The 18449-nt window shown below is 40.9% G+C and overlaps 1 long non-coding RNA gene across 1 annotated transcript; it reads left to right on the top strand.

Moving 5' to 3' along the window:
* Nucleotides 1-4293: 4293 nt before the first annotated feature.
* LOC120320610 lies at nucleotides 4294-5211 on the top strand. The gene is made up of 2 exons (XR_005560143.2): nucleotides 4294-4691; nucleotides 4743-5211. It is a non-coding gene; the product is annotated as an uncharacterized LOC120320610 (long non-coding RNA).
* Nucleotides 5212-18449: the final 13238 nt, after the last annotated feature.

Raw genomic sequence — 18449 nt, 5'->3', positions numbered from 1 at the left:
CCTCCGAGAACACACACAAAGCAAATTGCTATAGTCAATTTAATTAAATTTGTTTGTGGGCCCAACGAGGCGCAGTTAACTCCTCGCAAAAGCCCACCGATTTCAGAAGGGGAATGGCTGAATGGCGGGCTAGATGGATAGATGGATAGTCGCTGGGGCCAAAACGAAATCCAAAATCCTCGCGAGTCGATACAAAAGGATACGTTTATCTCAATTCTATTTGCGCAAAGGAGGGGAGATTTCCCGATTGCTGGCTTGGAAGCCCTTTTCAAATATTTACCGTGGAATCTTGGCAAACGAGATTTGTCTTGGCCAATAGATAGCACGAAGAGCGAGATGGCAAACGAGCTGGCAGCAATAAAATTAAATTTCTTCGGAAAAGCTGGAGGTTTTCATTAGAATCAAGATAGAGCGACGCGACACACATTTCGAAATCAAATTGCAATTTCTTTACAACTGTTAGTTTGAACATTTTGATGATTTTATTTCTGGCATTTGCTGGCTGGCAATTTACATTTTAAAATGTTTCTGCAAATTAATTTATTGGATTCTCAACGATGTCCGGCTATGCATATTCATAAAATCCCTGCCATTATTTAATTTGGCATAGGACAATGTGGCAACTGGCCCCAATTAAAATAGTCATTCAACAAGTTGGTTTTAATCCTCGGCTAAGCCTAATTACAATTTGTTAATTTCGCCTACCCTTTCTAAATGGCAAATAAAACGCCACCATAATTTGTTTTTTTTTCCATTTTTTTGTTGACCTCAGGCAAACAAGCGTCGTATGCGCAATTTATTTATAGCCACACACTTTCCATTGCCATTGGTTGATGGCGTTGGCTTGTTTAAACATTTATGGGTTTTGCTTGTGATACCACGAATTCTGGGGCCCTTGGCAATTTTCCATTTACAAGTGAGAATGGCAAACCTGCAAAATGAATATTGTGTCACTCAGCTACATGTCTCGCCACCTTATTCAGTACGTCTTCCGTGGCAGTTCTCGTCTAAATTGAATTCAACCACTCATTAGTAGTGCTTTGAACGCAACAGTTTGTTGCCTGATTGCTTGTTGCATTCATTAGTCGCTTAATGCAATTGCCATGCACTTTTATGCAACCCAAATTGAACTAACGACAACCGCTCCATATGCGACCTTGTGCCTCAGATATGCGGCGTATCCTTTTCGGCAGCAGTAGGATCCAGCTGTATGCAGTATGCTGTATCCTGTTCCACACATTCCGCCCTCAGATGGCAGTACCGTCAATCGCGAAGTAATTGCATTTACCAGGCACGTATGTTGACGATAGTTAATTTTGTAAGTGTATCTTGATATCGATTGCAGTTTGCCGTCTTACGAGAGTGTGTGTGTGTATATGTGTGGAAACGGATGCCACTGGAAGACGCAGGAACAAGAACGGTGCACGGAAACTAAAATGAGCACCACTGGCCAAAACTGTAATTTAAATTTGGAAAACGAATTTTTGTAAGCAAGAATCCTTACCAGAAAATAAATACATAAAGTAAATAAATTATTAGTTATATAAATAATAATTATTATAATAGTTTTGATAGTTCTTATATGTACTGCAAGCTAAAGATTGTTTCTTATTGACAATTTAAATAGTACATTCGTTCTTGCGTTTGGATTCATTATCCTGATTTTCATTGATGAATGAAAATAAAAAGGCGTCATGTCGATTTTGTGGCACACATTTTCTCCCTGTGTAGCATCAACTTATACTCAAGTTATTTACGATGGCGAAAATTCGAAGAAGCCAGGGCCGAAACGCAATGAGGCGGAATGCCGAGGAAAAATGCAATTGCCAAGGAAATGCCAAGAGCAACCGACAATGATAGAAATTCTGCTCAACGAAAAATCCGGGGGATTTCGCGATCCTTAAAAGTGGAATTTTGTGCTCCGGCAATTATGTTGATTTCTACGTCGAAAAGGGCTTGTCCAATTAGTTGGCCAGAATCGCTGGTTAATTACGGACCGGGTTCAAGGAAAAGCGAGGAATAAGCAAGCAGTCAACTAAAGCGACCTGCAAACGCAATCAACTCTCAGGTACCGAAATCATCAACAGGATGTCCCGGAGCGATCTACGTCTCAGGGCCATAATGGATTTTTAAAAACCAATTTCCGCTCCATTTCGGCGGTGGCTGGCGAACAAAAAACATCGAAAACTAATAACCCGTTCCGCTTTCGTTCTCCGGGGAGATCGGGGAATTGCTGGAGCTACTCAAGCAGCTGCCAAGGAAATTGTTTCAATTTCGAGGAATGTTCAAAGGACGAAAGTACGTGGAGGGAGGTGTGCCGTGCAGGACGATTAAAATTCACTTTCGCAATATTTATATAGAAACAAATTAAATTTTCCCAGCTTCGACAAGTTTTTTGTCGAAACAATTTCATTTTGCCAAACAAAAGTCGAATTTTTCGGCTTCTTGAAGATTCCTACCAAAAAGCCGAAAAATTAAATGGCCGACCAAAAAAAAGAGCAGAACTAAAAATTTACGAGGCTTGAGCGTCAGCGTCCTGTGCCCATAAAAAGGAGGAGGCTAAAAGTCAAGCCATTGACTGACTAGCCAAAGTTCTTATACGAGCTTCGTTCAGTGTATATATGCACCTACGTGAGTGTTCGCGGCGAATTGAAAAAGTTTAGACGACCCCGCCACACCGAAAGCTTTATGAGCGTTCCTCGCGCGCCGCTCCTTCTGTTTTAAGGATGGCGGCTTTTTTACGACCGTTTTAATGGCGCAACAGCGGCCCCAAAGAAACCGAAAAATCCACAAACTTTGCCGGCGGTCAACCGAAAGCAGCGATGCAACAGCTTCAGCGGTAAACTGCCAAGATGGAAGGTGCGCCAATAAAGCCCGAGACGGCAGGATGATTCAGATACTCTAAAGGTTGATGGCGGGATTAGGTCCCAAACCTTTGGGCAGTATACGAAATTTTCATATTTAATGCTATAATGATGTTTTGATTTATGTATGTATATTCTTAGAAAAAGAATCACTGGAAAGAAGAATTTTAATTAAAGGCAATGAAAAAAGGGATAGAGTTTTGCTTTAGGATGTTATGAGCAAAAAAGAAAAACACCACGAACTGCTTAATTATCAAAAATTGCACATATTAAATTAGGTTAGCGAAATTTTAAATATTCTTCCCATATACTTCAAGCTTATATTTTTATGCGTAACCTGCAACTTCTTCTACCAGAGAAGTTATTCGGTGATTTTTCACTCTGGAGAAGTCGCCAAAAGCTGTGGATACTCGTATATGCGGAGTTCCTAAATTAAACTTTGGGGCTGGTGGCAAACGCCAAATGGCAAATGGCTGACCAGAAGCCGCGGCTAGAAAGTGGCTGGAAAAACGGCATAAAAAACGGGTACAACGCCAAAGGCTGGCATGTGTCCGCGAAACATAGGGGACAGTGGCCGACGGGGTGAGGGGGCGATGGAGCGAAGGGGCGTCGGCCGACCATAAATGGTCAGAAGCCAAAGGCCAGAAAAATGGGATGGCCGAAGCAAAGAACAAGTAGCCGCAACAGTCAGGGGAAAAGCAACTGGAACCAACGAGCATTAAAAAACCCCAGAAAACAGCAAAGCCACAAGGGGTTAGGCAATAGGACGGGAAAGGGGGGAAAAGTCGCGGCAAACTTCAATTTGGGTTTGCGCTTTGAGTTCTATTGCGATTCAAATCGCAGTAACCGTTGCTATCGAGACCATCAATTGCGCGACGAAGCGGTCCAATATACCTCTCTTTTGGACGGTGGGAAACAAAAAGGTAAATTCACGAGAAACCTATTACCAATAATTCTACCTTTTTATTGACGTTTGAAACAGGTTCTCCAAGATAGTAATTCATATGATATTAGTTTGAATGGAATGTCATATTAATAGTACTGTTTATACCCGTGAGTCGTAGATTGAAAGGGTGTACTAGATTCGTTTAAAAATATATTCTAATGTCGACTATTTGAAATTTTGTTAGATTTTAAAAGAATTTTTATATATACTGGGAGAAGATCTCGAAGATAGCGATCTCCCCTGTTTAATTTAGTTTCATGAGTTCATTTTTTTTTTTCATATACCAATTATTTGGTGTTGACAGTGTTGACTTTCTAAAAACGGAACAGAACTATAAAGTTCTATAAAGTCGTAAACGAGTTCGTCTATCTGTTACATACTTTTTTTTTCAACGAATCTACACTTTTACTGCACGACGGACAACCGGAATATGAAAACCTCTAGTTTTGGTTTCGGAACCAGGACTCAGACTTGGCACTTTAATTAGCTTTACTATTTGTTTAAAATATAACAAAATTTTTTTGTCAGACACAACAGTCATCCCATGACACTGTCTCCGAAAAAATTGTCAACCCACAGACCGTTTCAGCTCATGCTTCGACGCCTTAGCAATCGCGTTTGGCATTTGGCATTAATGGCTGCAGGGTAAGGCGTTGTTGGCTCATTGGGGGTTTAAGGGGGGAGGGAAATTGGCAGTAGCAGGAGATGAAGGCCAAAACAAAAGATGAAAGGAAACAAAGAAACCGCACCACAGTCGCATCACACCCATCCCTACATACCGCCCCACCGCTCGACTTTTTATTCGAAAATATTCATTAGTCCGAAGTGGCATCGATCGGAACGGGAAATAGCGATATATACTATGCTCTCGCATGGCGATGGTATGTGTGCAGATAAAACTTTCCGCTCATGTCAGCTTATAGTTTTTGCAGCGTACAGATTTCAGATTTTCTCCTGGCCATAAATTTCCCGGATAGCCAACTATTCAGCACTCAATCCCCCACCGACCCCTCATTTTCCATGGACGCGAGCTATTTTGGTAAAAATTTTAATTAAAATCCCAGACAGTTACACTCGCCGCGATAGAGAGTTGTACTCGTGGCATCCAGCACAAGTGCGTCTGCCGTGTGCTCAAGCATCGCCGAGCGATTGCCACAAACAGCAATCGCACAGGACTTTCCGAGCCAAGGAGCCAGGATGGCTAAGATAGCAAACCGGCATCTGCAAGCCGGAAGGCAGTGCACTGTAGTGGAGTAAACGCACGTAGCACGTGCAGTTCTAATAACCTGAGATGTTATATTCGGGGGTACTTTATATGTTTGATATGCAGCTAATTTGAAACATCACAATTTTTAGTCACATTAAATATAAATTCAGTTATACAACACTTGAGCAGTGTTACATATTTACTTAACATTACATCAAAATATATGGCTAAAATCCAATAATAGCTCAATCAAGTTCGAAATCAATCAAATATATTTATTCAGAGAGCTTTGTTGTTCTATAAAAATGTGAAGAATTTATATAACTTCACGTTTTAAGAATTATAAGTGAGTGAACTTAAGATACATTCACTTCAGCTCCGAGTCCCTTTAACAGGACTGTGGTTGGCGCTGACTGGAAATCCTTTGCAAAGTCAGCCAAATAGCCTGGAGATTGTTAGGGGCAGATGCGCGAGGGCGTGGCAGCGCCATCCTTCCCTCCGTTATCCTTGCGTAGAGTCAAGTTTTATTATAATTACAACTATAACAGTTATTAACGGCAGCTAGCTGCGCGTTGGCAGCTGTTGCGCAACTCTAGGTCCCGATCCTTCAGGACCCGCTGCTGCAGGTGGCGCCAAAGTCAACAGAGTTGCCGGCTGAGGATAGGGGGTTACCCCCCGGATAGTGTCCCATAATATATAGTTGCATATTAGAATGGAGCTACGGCTGCCCCCGCACTTCTATTGCCCTGTAATGTTGCGTGTTATGAAGCCATTACTGGGCCAAAAGTTGTTCTTTCTTTAAGAGCTCTCTAATTTTAGTTTCTCTGTATGACGTCGCTGACGATGATGGAGATGAAGGGGCTGGGATCCGAGTACGGAGGGGATTTGGGCATACTAAAGTTTCCAGCTGCTGCATCTTTTTTTGGCACTTAGAGGAGCACATAATGTGCAGGAAGAAGTAAGACGGGGAAATTGCTCTACGATGCTGCCTGAGATATGAGTTCAGGAAGGACAGCTTATCCGACGGTTACAGCGTTAAAGTCGGCAGAAGTGAAGGGGAGTCTTGGCTAAAATTTAATAAATTGTCGGTGGAGCTTTAAGAGCTATAATCATTTCAATATAACAATAGAAACTTAGCTCCATTTGAACATTTCAAAAACATCTAATTTTGCTGTGTTTTTCTCCCACTCTCATTCGACTTTGCCAACCTTAAAAACTAAATTCCCCTAGGGTAATACTTTTCCTAATAGTCGCCAAACACAAACACAAAGAAGAAACACACTCAATTTAACCATTCGCTTTCCGCACGAATCATTCCCAGTTGAGTTTACAAAACTCCCGCTCAGCAAATTGAATCTGTCAAATGGCAACTCCGACTAGTTTTTTCGCTGTTATTGTTGTTTTTCTTTTTTGATTTTCGGTCATTTGAACAGATTATATCGAAATGAAAGCTACTAAATCCACTGCAAATTTCCCCCGATTCCCCAAACTTCCTCGAATAACGATGCCGGCATAATTTTGTCATTTTTACAGCAATTGATCTTGGATTGAATGACAGCGGCGTGTGATGGGCAACATTTGTTTCGGTTGGCGTTTTTTTTTTTTTTTTGCCAGCACCTCGCGTCTGTACCGCCGTAAAATGGAAATGAAAAATGCAAATTGAATGTGAAAATGGTTTTTTATTTCCGTATTTCCACGAAGGGCTTGTCGCCAAAGTGTTTGCTTAAAGCGGGCACTTCATTAATAAAACTTTAATGCGCCCTCCGCCGAGCTCAGTTTCGCCTCGAAGCGGGCTTATGGAAACGATTTAATTTGCCAACGCCGTCGACACTCGCAGAATTACACACAACCATTTTAAATAATAAATATAAAACTTTATTTTCATGTTGATTTTCCGCCAGCAGGGTCTGCAACTTTCTGCACTCAGCTAAACCAAATCCCATTCATACAACCCCATCTCGCGTCGTTCGGGCAATAAATTCCAAATGAAAAGCCACACAATGAAATCATTGAAATTTACGTTGTCTGCGCATAATTGCCGGACATTTAGCAGCAAGGATTCGCCGAGGATAAGACCGGATCAGGGGCACACTTTGTTTAGCATTTAATGAGGAATGGCCCCAGAGCTTTCGGGTAAGCAGCTTGTGGGCTTTCTTAAGAATACCATCGAGAAACACTTGAAGGCGAGATCTGTGGTTCACTTTAATTATTTAATGAATGAGGGATTACTCTCAAAGTTAGAAAGTACAAAAACAATAGATAACATTTACAAAAACTATTTATAAAGCCACCGTGAGTCAGTTGAATAATATACTATAGCTATATGCGAACAGCTAAGACCTAATCGTAAAAATGTTTTATAACCCATTTTGCTTCTTTCAATTTGTGTGCGAACTTAGTAACTGTGCCAAAGTACTTAGCAAAAGGCTCCCATTGACAATTGATTGACAATTGCTTGCCTAGTCACTTATTTTAATGCTTGAGCAGTTAAATGTGTTATTAGTCTTCGAAACCCCATTTTGTATGCAGACTCCGAAGTGGGCCAAAACAATTACTGCATAATAAATCAATTTTGAGTCCAATGAATTTCCTAGCTACGCCCATTTGTCATACCAAAACCACACTCCATCCCCATTCCCCATTTCCCATATATCTATTTAAAAGCCCAGTTTAGACTCCTTCAATCAGCCGTAGAGTTGGCCCTGTGAGTGTGGGTCTTAAGCCCACTTCGTGGCTGACAATTTCCAGCTCAAATATGCAAATTACCGACAGTTGGTAGCCTCAATTTGATTCGCAAGCGCAAAAATGGGAGCAGCGCAAAAAATAAAAAAAATATATGTGCGGAACAAGCAAGTCAAATTGAAATGGGCACAAAATATGACGGCGAGCTTGCATTTTTAATATTTAATTGCGAAAAATGTTCCCTACAGTCAATTTGCATGCCGCCTCCAAATACCAAATGGTCGATTGAATTTATATCACGTTTTTACGAGGGGCAAAAGACAAAATCGAATGTGTGTCGAGGCGTATCAGATGGATATTCATTAAGTTATAAATAAACCTGTAAAACATAAATGAAATGAAATGAAAGGATAGTACATCCAGCTATTCGAAAACCTTCTGCTCTTCTTTTCACGTTTGTCCGTGAAATAGCCAACTAATTAATCCAACATTTATTTTGATAATAAATTTGAAACCACAGAAAGGGCGGAAACACCCAAAATAATGTGCAACTGTATGGTACATCACACATCTATCAGCATTTATTTATATTTATGCCGTATTCAACTTCCGGTTGGCAATAGCATTGTGTACAAATCAATTAAGTTTGTGATATAACTTCAGCTGTCAGTTTGGAAAAGCGTTTTCGAAAATGCAATTTCATGCCATTCCCAAATAACACGAACAGTAAACAACAATTCAATTCATTTATTTGACTAGCAAATTGCAGTCGTTGTCAATGCACTGGCTATTAGAGCTCTCCCGGCATTCTAGTGTTTCTTTTGATTTTTATGAATAATCCTAAACTAACACACGCGAATCGGTTTTGTCGCTTGACAGTTGATGGATGTGACTGTTCGTCAAATGATGGAAAACACTCTGCCCCCCTTTATAGACATACATATATATTTATTATGGCAATAAAATCGTTGCCCTGGCAATTTTTAAAACTAAAGTGTATGAATTAAAATCATAAAGGCCTGGTCGCAGTAATTAATTAGATTTTATTTCGACATGCAAAGCTACACGTGTTTATAAATTGCTGGCTGTCAAAATGTTTTTTCTTTTCAATTTTCTCTTAAATCATGAGCACTTGCCACCTATTAATTTAATTTGTGAATTTCTTAGTTATTAATGGGTTTGTAATTTAATTTCCACATTTCTATATGGAAATGCCCTGGGGGTTTTTTTTGGTAATGTCTACTTCTGGTTTCTCCGCTGCTTGTAGTGTCATTTAAATGGGAAATTAAGGCAGATTTGGAGAGCTGCATCATGGCATCTGTCTGCTGCACCTTGGCATTCGTCCTCCCTTCCGTTCCTTCCGCACTATGAAGTTTTCCACTCTCGTCACGTTGCAATGTCACCCACATGGAGAAACATGCGACACTTGCAGCGCAATGTTGCCGTCAACTGCGCTTCATTTGATTTAAGCGCGCATACGACGTTGTCCGCTTAACACTTGCTGCCCTGTGCGTGTTTTTAATGCAATTGCCATAAAAATGTAGGAGTTTATCGCGGCTATATGCAATACTCCCATTCACCGGTAGTGCGTGCCGCAGATGCTACATGTTGAACGCTCTCGCGCTGCGGAAAAACCTTTATTAGCTAGCGCTCAATGTTTATACCCGTTACTCGTAGAGTAAAAGGGTATACTAGATTCGTTGAAAAGTATGTAACAGGCAGAAGGAAGCGTTTCCGACCATATAAAGTATATATATTCTTGATCAGGATCAGTAGCCGAGTCGATCTGGCCATGTCCGTCTGTCCGTCCGTCTGTCTGTCCGTCCGTCTGTCTGTCCGTCTGTCCGTATGAACGTCGAGATCTCAGGAACTACAAAAGCTAGAAAGTTGAGATTAGGCATACAGACTGCAGGGACATAGACGCAGCGCAAGTTTGTCGAATCATGCTGCCACGCCCACTCTAACGCCCACAAACCGCCCAAAACTTCCACGCCCACACTTTTGAAAAATGTTTTGATATTTTTTCATTTTTGTATTGGTCTTGTAAATTTCTATCGATTTGTCAAAAAACTTTTTGCCACGCCCACATTAACACCCACAAACCGCCCATAGCTGCCACGCCCACACTTTTTAAAAATGTTTTGATATCTTTTCATTTTTGTGTTAGTCTTGTAAATTTCTATCGATTTTCAAAAAACTTTTTGCCACGCCCACTCTAACGCCCACAAACCGCCAAAAACTGCCACGCCCACACTTTTGAAAAATGTTTTGATATTTTTTCATTTTTGTATTAGTCTTGTAAATTTCTATCTATTTGCCAAAAAACTTTTGGTCACGCCCACTCTAACGCCCACAAACCGCCAAAAACTATCCTTCGCACTTACACTAGCTGAGTAACGGGTATCAGATAGTCGGGGAACTCGACTATAGCGTTCTCTCTTGTTTAAACTGTATTCAAAGTTGAAATGTTATTTTGAAAGTGGGAGGAGAAGATCACTTGCTAAATAGACAAATTGTTAAGTTTACACGCACAAAATAAGCAACATATTAGTAGAAACACATAGTACACACCTCAAGAATGAGTATTAATTTAAAATTTGATGGGTTAAGGCCTTGTGGTTGATGAAATATGAATTTTTAGTAAGTACTAAAAAAAGAAGCTCTCTGATGGCACGTGCTTTATGTTAGTAACATCTGACTTTACAGCTGTTAATTTTAACATTGGACTGTTAATTTTACATTTGCGTTACATAATGTAAATCTTTGATCAATTCAAAATCTGTTAAAAAAACAATCTTTAAATTTGCAAAACTTTTATGCCAAAAAACAGGTCAGATTCCCCATAGTGCAAAACAGTTCCATTTTTTAAACGTAGTCAAAGTGCTTCTATAAGCCCTTTATGGTTTTTGGGGAAAATTGAAACATTTCAAATTCAGCCTTTTCAAATTGTGTGCTGAAAACTCTTCCGGCAATGCAGCGCTAAATAAGAATTGAATTTATGCTCAGCGTGTGTCGCACATTAGCGCATTGTCACCGCACTCGGCACACTTCCAATAAATAACCCCTACACACAAGGACACACAGGAGAGCTCCCAGGGAGTCTGCTAATGCGCTTAGCGCCTTGTTGCCGCTTTTTTGGGGGCAAACGGAGTTGGAGCCCCAGGAGCAGAAATGGCGACGAAATCCGCCATAAATAAAGGATAACAATTTGTTAGCCACGCAACAAGTGCAAACTAAATCAACAGTGCGAGTAGATTTCCGCAGGCTCTTTGGCTCTACAACTCACATGTGTAAGCTCTTAGGTGAAAAACCGGAAAGCCCGAAAAACCTCAAACCTACACTGATAAACGGCTCAATCCGTGTTTGCCATTGTGTGTTTATATAAATTATGAGAGCCATATTTTAGCAGAAAACAAACCGACTCCAAGGTATGTGAGAGTCGAGCAATTGACTATAGCGTTCCGTATTGTTAGAACTAACGTACTGTTTGTAGTATACACAAAATAAAATATGCAATGCCGATGGATGTTTTAAGAAAAGCACAATTATTTTCATTGTTGCCTAAAGATTCTTCAAAAAAGAACAAAAATAAGTTTTTTAAAACAGTTGACCTTTAATGATTGGACAAATGGTAAAGAAAAAATTTTATCATATTGTTTTAAATATAAAACCTCCTTTTATTAGGTTCTATGGTCACAGAACCAAAACAATACGGGTAATTTCTTAGAAAAGCGTACTGCTCTTTGCTTCTGTGCTTTCTTGGTATGCCCTTAACCTTTTTCCATTAGCCGTTTTTATTCTTGGCTCTTAATGAGCGGTCTTCTAGCAGACAAAAGGCGGGCTAAGCCGCCGGCAAAGACGCTGATGAAGGGGACAACAAGTGGGCAGTATGGTTGGGTCAAAGTTCAGTGAAAGTAAATGACTATGTCGTTGATGTCCTTTGTGGCCGTCATCGGCCATTGCACAATCGAGTGAAGCTGCCACTGACATGCAGAGTGCATAATGGACAATGGATGCAACAATTCGCTTCATTAAGTAATTAACACGCGCATTATAATTTAATTAACATTGCGAACTGCCGTCGCACAAATAAAAACAGAGACAGACAAACAGGCACGCAAGTAATGATACGTCAAAATATACGTAAATAAAATTATCAAATTTATTTTAATATTTGGCTTATTACGTGAGACGCAAATTGTACAAAATTAAAACTATTCAACTATTTTACGCATTCATTTTCAACTTTTTAAATTAACCAATCTAACATGGTAAAATATAAAGATTGAAAACTTTCTTTGATTGGATTTAGATGATGTACCTTACATTTGGATTATGGCATTTTTTGTTACCTTATCAAACCGAAATCGAAGACTGCCATCTCTTTCTATTTATTCCTGTTTATTTGTGGAGCAAATGCGATGAGTTCGGTTGAAGATGTGCTGAGGGAACCGGGAAGTGACATGGAAATGTGAAGCCAAGACCTAAAAATCATTAGGTGGCAGATGTGAAGAAAATGTAGTATTTCATGCGCAAGAAAAATAGGCATGAAATGTAGACCGTGATATAAACCAGGTCGCCAGCGTCAAACTCCACGCCCAAAAGGACAAGTTAAAACCACTACAGTCCCTCACAAGTTTAAAGTCAAGTAGATGGGGTATTACCTTATATAGGAAGAGAAAATGCATTTAAAAATTAGCCCTAACGAATTTCGCATATCTAAATAAATTAGGCACTAGCGTCAAAAAACAAATTTTAAATACATTCGTTGGTGTTAGAATGTGGCATACCTAAATAAATTAAGAACTTTTACTTTTTTTTTTTTACTTATAAGCTACTCAGTTGAAATATATTTTCAATTGGATTGTAGCGTCAGATTAGAAATATTCTGCTAGACACAATATTAAAATGAAGTGGAAAACTGCCTTCTTGATCCTTTCATTCCTGTTCATTTGCCGAGCGAACAGGACTGAATCTCCCGAAGGACTACTGGGAGAGACAAAAAATGCCACCGTACTACCCAGAACGGTTTTGCCTAAGTGCCTTAAAATCAAACTTATATGCACGTTTTCGTGTACGTGGGACTTTTGCAAGCGTTGTATGCGGTGTCCGGACCAACCCAAAAAAAAAATTCAAGGCACTACCCCTCCAGAAACGAACTCAGGACAACGTCCCATACAAGTTATAAATCAAACAATTCTAATACCGTATCCTGTACCCGTGCCTCAGGATTCTTTTGGTCCATATCCATATCCTGGTCAATATCCAACACAATCATGTAATAAGTGCAGTGAATCCAATACATTGAACGGTCCATATCCTGATCCTTACCCTGGCCCAAATGCAGTTGATCAACCGAAGCAAGGAAGAAGGGGTCCATATACTTATCCATATCCTGGGGCAAATGCAGTTGATGAACCGAAGCCTTCATGTAACAAGTGCAGTGAATCCAAAAAATGGAAGGGTCCATATTCTTATCCATATCCTGGGCCAAATCCAGTTGATGAACCAAAGCATTCATGTGAGAAATGCAGTGAATCCAAAACATGGAAGGGTCCATATCCTTATCCATATCCTGGGCCAAATGCAGTTGATGAGCCGAAGCATTCATGTGACCAGTGCAGTGAATCCATAACATGGGAAGGTCCATATCCTTATCCATATCGTGGGCCAAATGCAGTTGATGAACCGAAACCTTAATGTAACAATTCCAGTGACTCACACCATTGACCGGTAAATATTTGAAGTAAATGATATATAAATTTTAAGTGGCGTTCTGTAATCCTAAACTTCAAATAAATCAAATTTGCTTCAGGATTTATTATACCCGTTACTCGTAGAGTAAAAGGGTATACTAGATTCGTTGAAAAGAATGTAACAGGCAGAAGGAAGCGTTTCCGACCATATAAAGAATATATATTCTTGATCAGGATCAATAGCCGAGTCGATCTGGCCATGTCCGTCTGTCCGTCCGTATGAACGTCGAGATCTCAGGAACTACAAAAGCTAGAAAGTTGAGATTAAGCATACAGACTCCAGAGACATAGAAGCAGCGCAAGTTTGTCGATTCATGTTGCCACGCCCACCTTAACGCCCACAAACCGCCCAAAACTGCCACGCCCACACTTTTGAAAAATGTTTTGATATTTTTTCATTTTTGTATTAGTCTTGTAAATTTTTATCAATTTGCAAAAAAAAAACTTTGCCACGCCCACTCCAACGCCCACAAACCGCCAAAAACTGTCAGAGTGGAAGACACTCCTTCGCACTTCCACTAGCTGAGTAACGGGTATCAGATAGTCGGGGAACTCGACTATAGCGTTCTCTCTTGTTTTTAATATAGTTACTAGTTTAAAAATATTGAATTTTCTGTCGCACATCTCTACGTTTTCTTTATTGTGGAACGAATCTCTGTAAAGCCTAAATAATATCGAATTATCGTTTAGTTTATATAGATGAGAAAAAGTGTGGTTCCGTCCTTCTTATTTCCCAGAGCCGGATTCCAATCCCACGCCACTGCACCGCCAAGACACGATCAAAACCTAATCAACTAGCCAGGTTTTGAAGAGCTTGCCTCCGAGGCAGTTTATTTTCCGTTGGCAGCCACTGCGTCAGCTTTTCTTTTCCAGCCATTTCCGCAGCATTCCCAGCATGTCAATCACAAATCAGTTTCATGGGATTGGGTGGGGAAAAACCGGGAAGGCAACTCGTTACTCGTTTGCATACAAATTACAGATGCAAGTCACATTTGATTGAAAACAATTTGAAATGATATCGTCATTGGCAGGGAGCTTTCTGTCGGCTTCGCTGAAATTCCTTCCACTCCAGCAGAATTCTTCTTGCTTTCAATGCCACCTCACCTGCGTTTTACACACAAAGGCCATGTGCAGGGTTTATTGCCTTTACGTGCAAAATGTTTGTGTTTGGCGCACATAAAAGATATAAACCAAATTGCTTCAGCTCTATCGGCAATTCGGGAAGCATTTCATTTCATTTGCCAGCTAAAAGCGTCCAAGAGCTGAGAACTGCGAGGCGAGCGCTAGAAACAGCACATAGAAAAATGGCATATTTGTCAGCAAAGGTGTTTTATTTTTTATAGAGTTATAGCCTTACTTAGTTTTATTCATTTAATCCAAATTCATCCTGTATTTTATGTCGTATTTAATCTAAAAGTTTTTCAAAAACTGTGCCCCAAAGTTTTCTTTTGTGTACCAGCTTCGATCAACTGCATTGGCATGCAGTTCTTGCCGCCATTGATTGTGTTGCTCTCGGGTAGTTGAGTGGGTGGTTGAGTGGGTGGTGTAGTGGGTGGTCGAGTGGGAGGTCCGGCTAATCAAAGCGTTCGACTGTCCCTGAACACCTCGTGCTACCCCCTTACCCCTCACCCACGCGTTAGTGCTCCGTGTGCGTTATCCTTGTCCCAATGTGCAAATAATTACCAATATGAGCCGTCAAATGACCACACACTTGCACAGAACACAGCCAAGGACGCAGGATGGCTGGATCCTGTTGACCAGCTGCTGTTACCTGTAGTCAGTGGCCCCTGCAGTGGTTGTCCTCCTCTGCTGTTGGGTGTTGGGTCGTTATTCTCGTGGCGAGGGCGCTCTAATTGTTGTCGCCATCGCCCAAGCCGGGCATTGTGAGCTTGTAAATAAGCCTTAATTATTGCTATTACAGCCATAAAGCCACCGCACAATAAACATGCAAATTCGGTTTGCAAGGGGCGTGACCAAGAGGCGGATATCTGATAAGCCAACTGGCTGGCCAGGCTCAATGCGAGCCAAAGAAATACGGCTAAGGTACAAATAATAATAACTTTGTGTGTGCGTATTACTATGGCAATTTTCAGTAGCATTCAGTTCCTGAGCCCTTCAAACCGATTTCGATATTTGGATTCAGATTAACCACTGGCAGTGGTGGGGTTCATGTGAAGCCATTTTCTGCAAGGTATTCATTTCGATTGCACGTATTTTCGAAGTCAGCCTTGCAAAGGGTGTACAAATTTCAGTCAGAAGCGTGCAGCGCAGTATTATATACTAATTAATCAAACTCAATTTCAGTCTAGTCTCTTAGATTCAATGCAATATGCATGAAACTTTCCCAAAATCCTCTTTTTGTTAACAGGTAGTATTCAAGCCGAAATGGACTAATTAAAAATGAAAGGTAAGCAAGAATGGAAGCAAGTTTCGACTTGCCGTGCGCTTTTATCACGCTTTATTGGAATACATAATTTGTTAAACTTCTATATCAACAAATTACCATTATTACTGGCGAATTTTTATAAGCTGTCAGTTGTTTTCCTTTAAGCACTCACTAGCTAATAAATGCATTCCCGTGGCTTGTGGTTGCCACGTTTCCCCGTCTATTCATAACAAATTTAATTTGCGCTTACCTCGTTGAACGGCGATAAAGGCAAACATTTACATAACACGTTGCCTGTGAAGGCAAGTGCAACTGCCACTCGCACACCTGAATACCTTCCATACACACCGCAAGTGAAGGCCAAATGGGCAGGCGCAAGGGTCAAAGGGGCAAGGGCCGGTGGGTCGGTGGGTGGCAAGTCCAGCCCTTTGTCATAATTAGAACATGCAATCGCCGCCACTGCACATAAACGCTCATCAAATCCATTTAGCCCGTAATGGCTGTCGGGTCGTCAGGCATTTTCAGGCTGCTGATCCCGCGCGGCTGCGATTGCCGTTCTGCCAGGGGGTTTTATTTGTCATTAACCGGTTGCACGCACACCATCGTCCAGTAGCTGTGTTTCAGGTGTTTGCACTGCGAGGTTGAAATGGCCACTAAGATTCATCTAGTGGTCAAGCCTTTAGTGGTTTTAATTTTGGTTAGTTTATTACTTTCTGGCTGAATTCAATATACCCTCTGCAAGGGCATCAGAACGTATATGAAGGCTTGATTAAAAGCAAAATTGTACCCACTCTCCATTGCGAAAAATTAAAGAAATATGAGACTAATACATACATCCTTATGTGCCATAAAGCATTGACGTAGGACTTATACATATAGGACTGGATGTAATTCTCTTAACTTGTTTCCAAGTATTTCTTAAACGTGCCGTTGGCAAATTAAATACAATTTGTAAATTTGTATTGAATTAACTTGTGAGGACAAAGTGGCCTTTTCCGACAGTGTCCTTATCTACTTGGCTTACCGCTCAAGTGGTACACAAACTGACGTGCCGTGCAACTCGAAACTGCTCCCAATTGCTCCCAACTGTTCTGGTCTCAACTAACCCGAGCTATATGGAGTCGGGCCGGACTGCAGTGGACTGCAGGTGGTCATGGCGCTAAATGGCATTGATGGTTAGTTGAGTTCCTCGATGGACTGGTGGTGGTAGTGTCTGTTTGCCAGCGGCAGTCGAGTGCTAGCAGCGCTTGCTGGCCTGACCAACAAGTCTAACACTAACAACTCAGCTACCTGACGTTTCGTGTGGTTTTTGCACCGATTTGTGTTTAATTGAAATTTGCTCTTCACACTGGCTGGGGTGTGGACTTGACTTGGCAGGCCCCATTCCCCATCTAATTGCGCTGAAAAAGGAAAGCGGGCGGTAAACATGTTGAGCCTACTGGCACTGGGAAAACGACAGGGCAGTCGACCATTTACCATTGGAGCGACATAAGTCAACACGCCCTCCATCTGGTCAATGAACCGAAAAGGACTCGCAAAAAGCAAGACCGTCTTGGGAGGCTGGTAATAGTCTGGATCTGGATCTGGGCCCGGGTCCATAACCATTAATGATGTGACCTGCGCCAACCAGATTCCTCCCCCGAGTACGCCCCACATACTCCGCCCGTGCGGCGAGTCTGGGCCTAGACTCGGATCCGGATCCGTGTCCGTATCACTTTTTTTTCCCCAAACGAAATGGAAAACAGAGCGAGAAGTGTGCGAAGCGGAAACAACTTAATGACGCGCGGCGCTAATGGTTCACTTAAGCACCCACATAAGTTTTCCGCGCTTTTCCCAAAATACAAAAAAAGGGCAAAACACAACAACTTTACAGTGGTTGTTGTTGGACAAAAGTGAAGCTTATAGGTTGGAAATCATTTTGATAATTATGTTAATTGTCTCTAATTTTATAAAAATAATACTAAATGTAGAAACATTTTTTAAATTATTTGCTTTACAAATTATTTTCTTGTTAGGCGCGTTTAGTTTATAAAACTAAAAAATAAATAGTTGAAAATAAATTACTTGGTTATCACCTATATTTGTTTTCTTTTTTATTTTTCTGTTCTGAAAATGATTAAAAGTATGATATGGAAAATTATACTAAATTTGTTAACTAAAAATAAAAAATACCAAAAAAAGTAGGTGGGTTACATATAAATATTATTGGCTTCTAATTTACCCACACTGGAGCATGATCTAAGTCACTGTACAAAGCTGAGTTTTCTTCGATTTCCCCCTTAGAATTTATATGACTGCTGCGGGCTTGTCACTGCCAAAAACCGGACGACGAAGCCCTCTCCTATTGTCGCCTATTTTTTCTCCAGTTTTCGACCCAGCCGTTGCCTGGAAAATTCCCTCCGCGGGACTTCCACTAGGACTCCTCGCACTCCACTTACTGGCTGCACAGTAATAATTTTTCGCTAATGGTGTCCTAAATTGTCGAGAAATATGGAACCATTTGAATGTGCCCCCCTTCGGCTGAGTCGAGTATGTGGGTGAGGTTTTTCCGGCCTTGTCCGTCACACCCACATACAGCTATATATATACATATATATTTATATATATA

The sequence above is a fragment of the Drosophila yakuba genome, chromosome 2L (genome assembly GCF_016746365.2).
Source record: "Drosophila yakuba strain Tai18E2 chromosome 2L, Prin_Dyak_Tai18E2_2.1, whole genome shotgun sequence".
Taxonomy (NCBI): Eukaryota; Metazoa; Arthropoda; class Insecta; order Diptera; family Drosophilidae; genus Drosophila; species Drosophila yakuba.
This window is presented reverse-complemented; position numbering and strand designations above follow the sequence as displayed.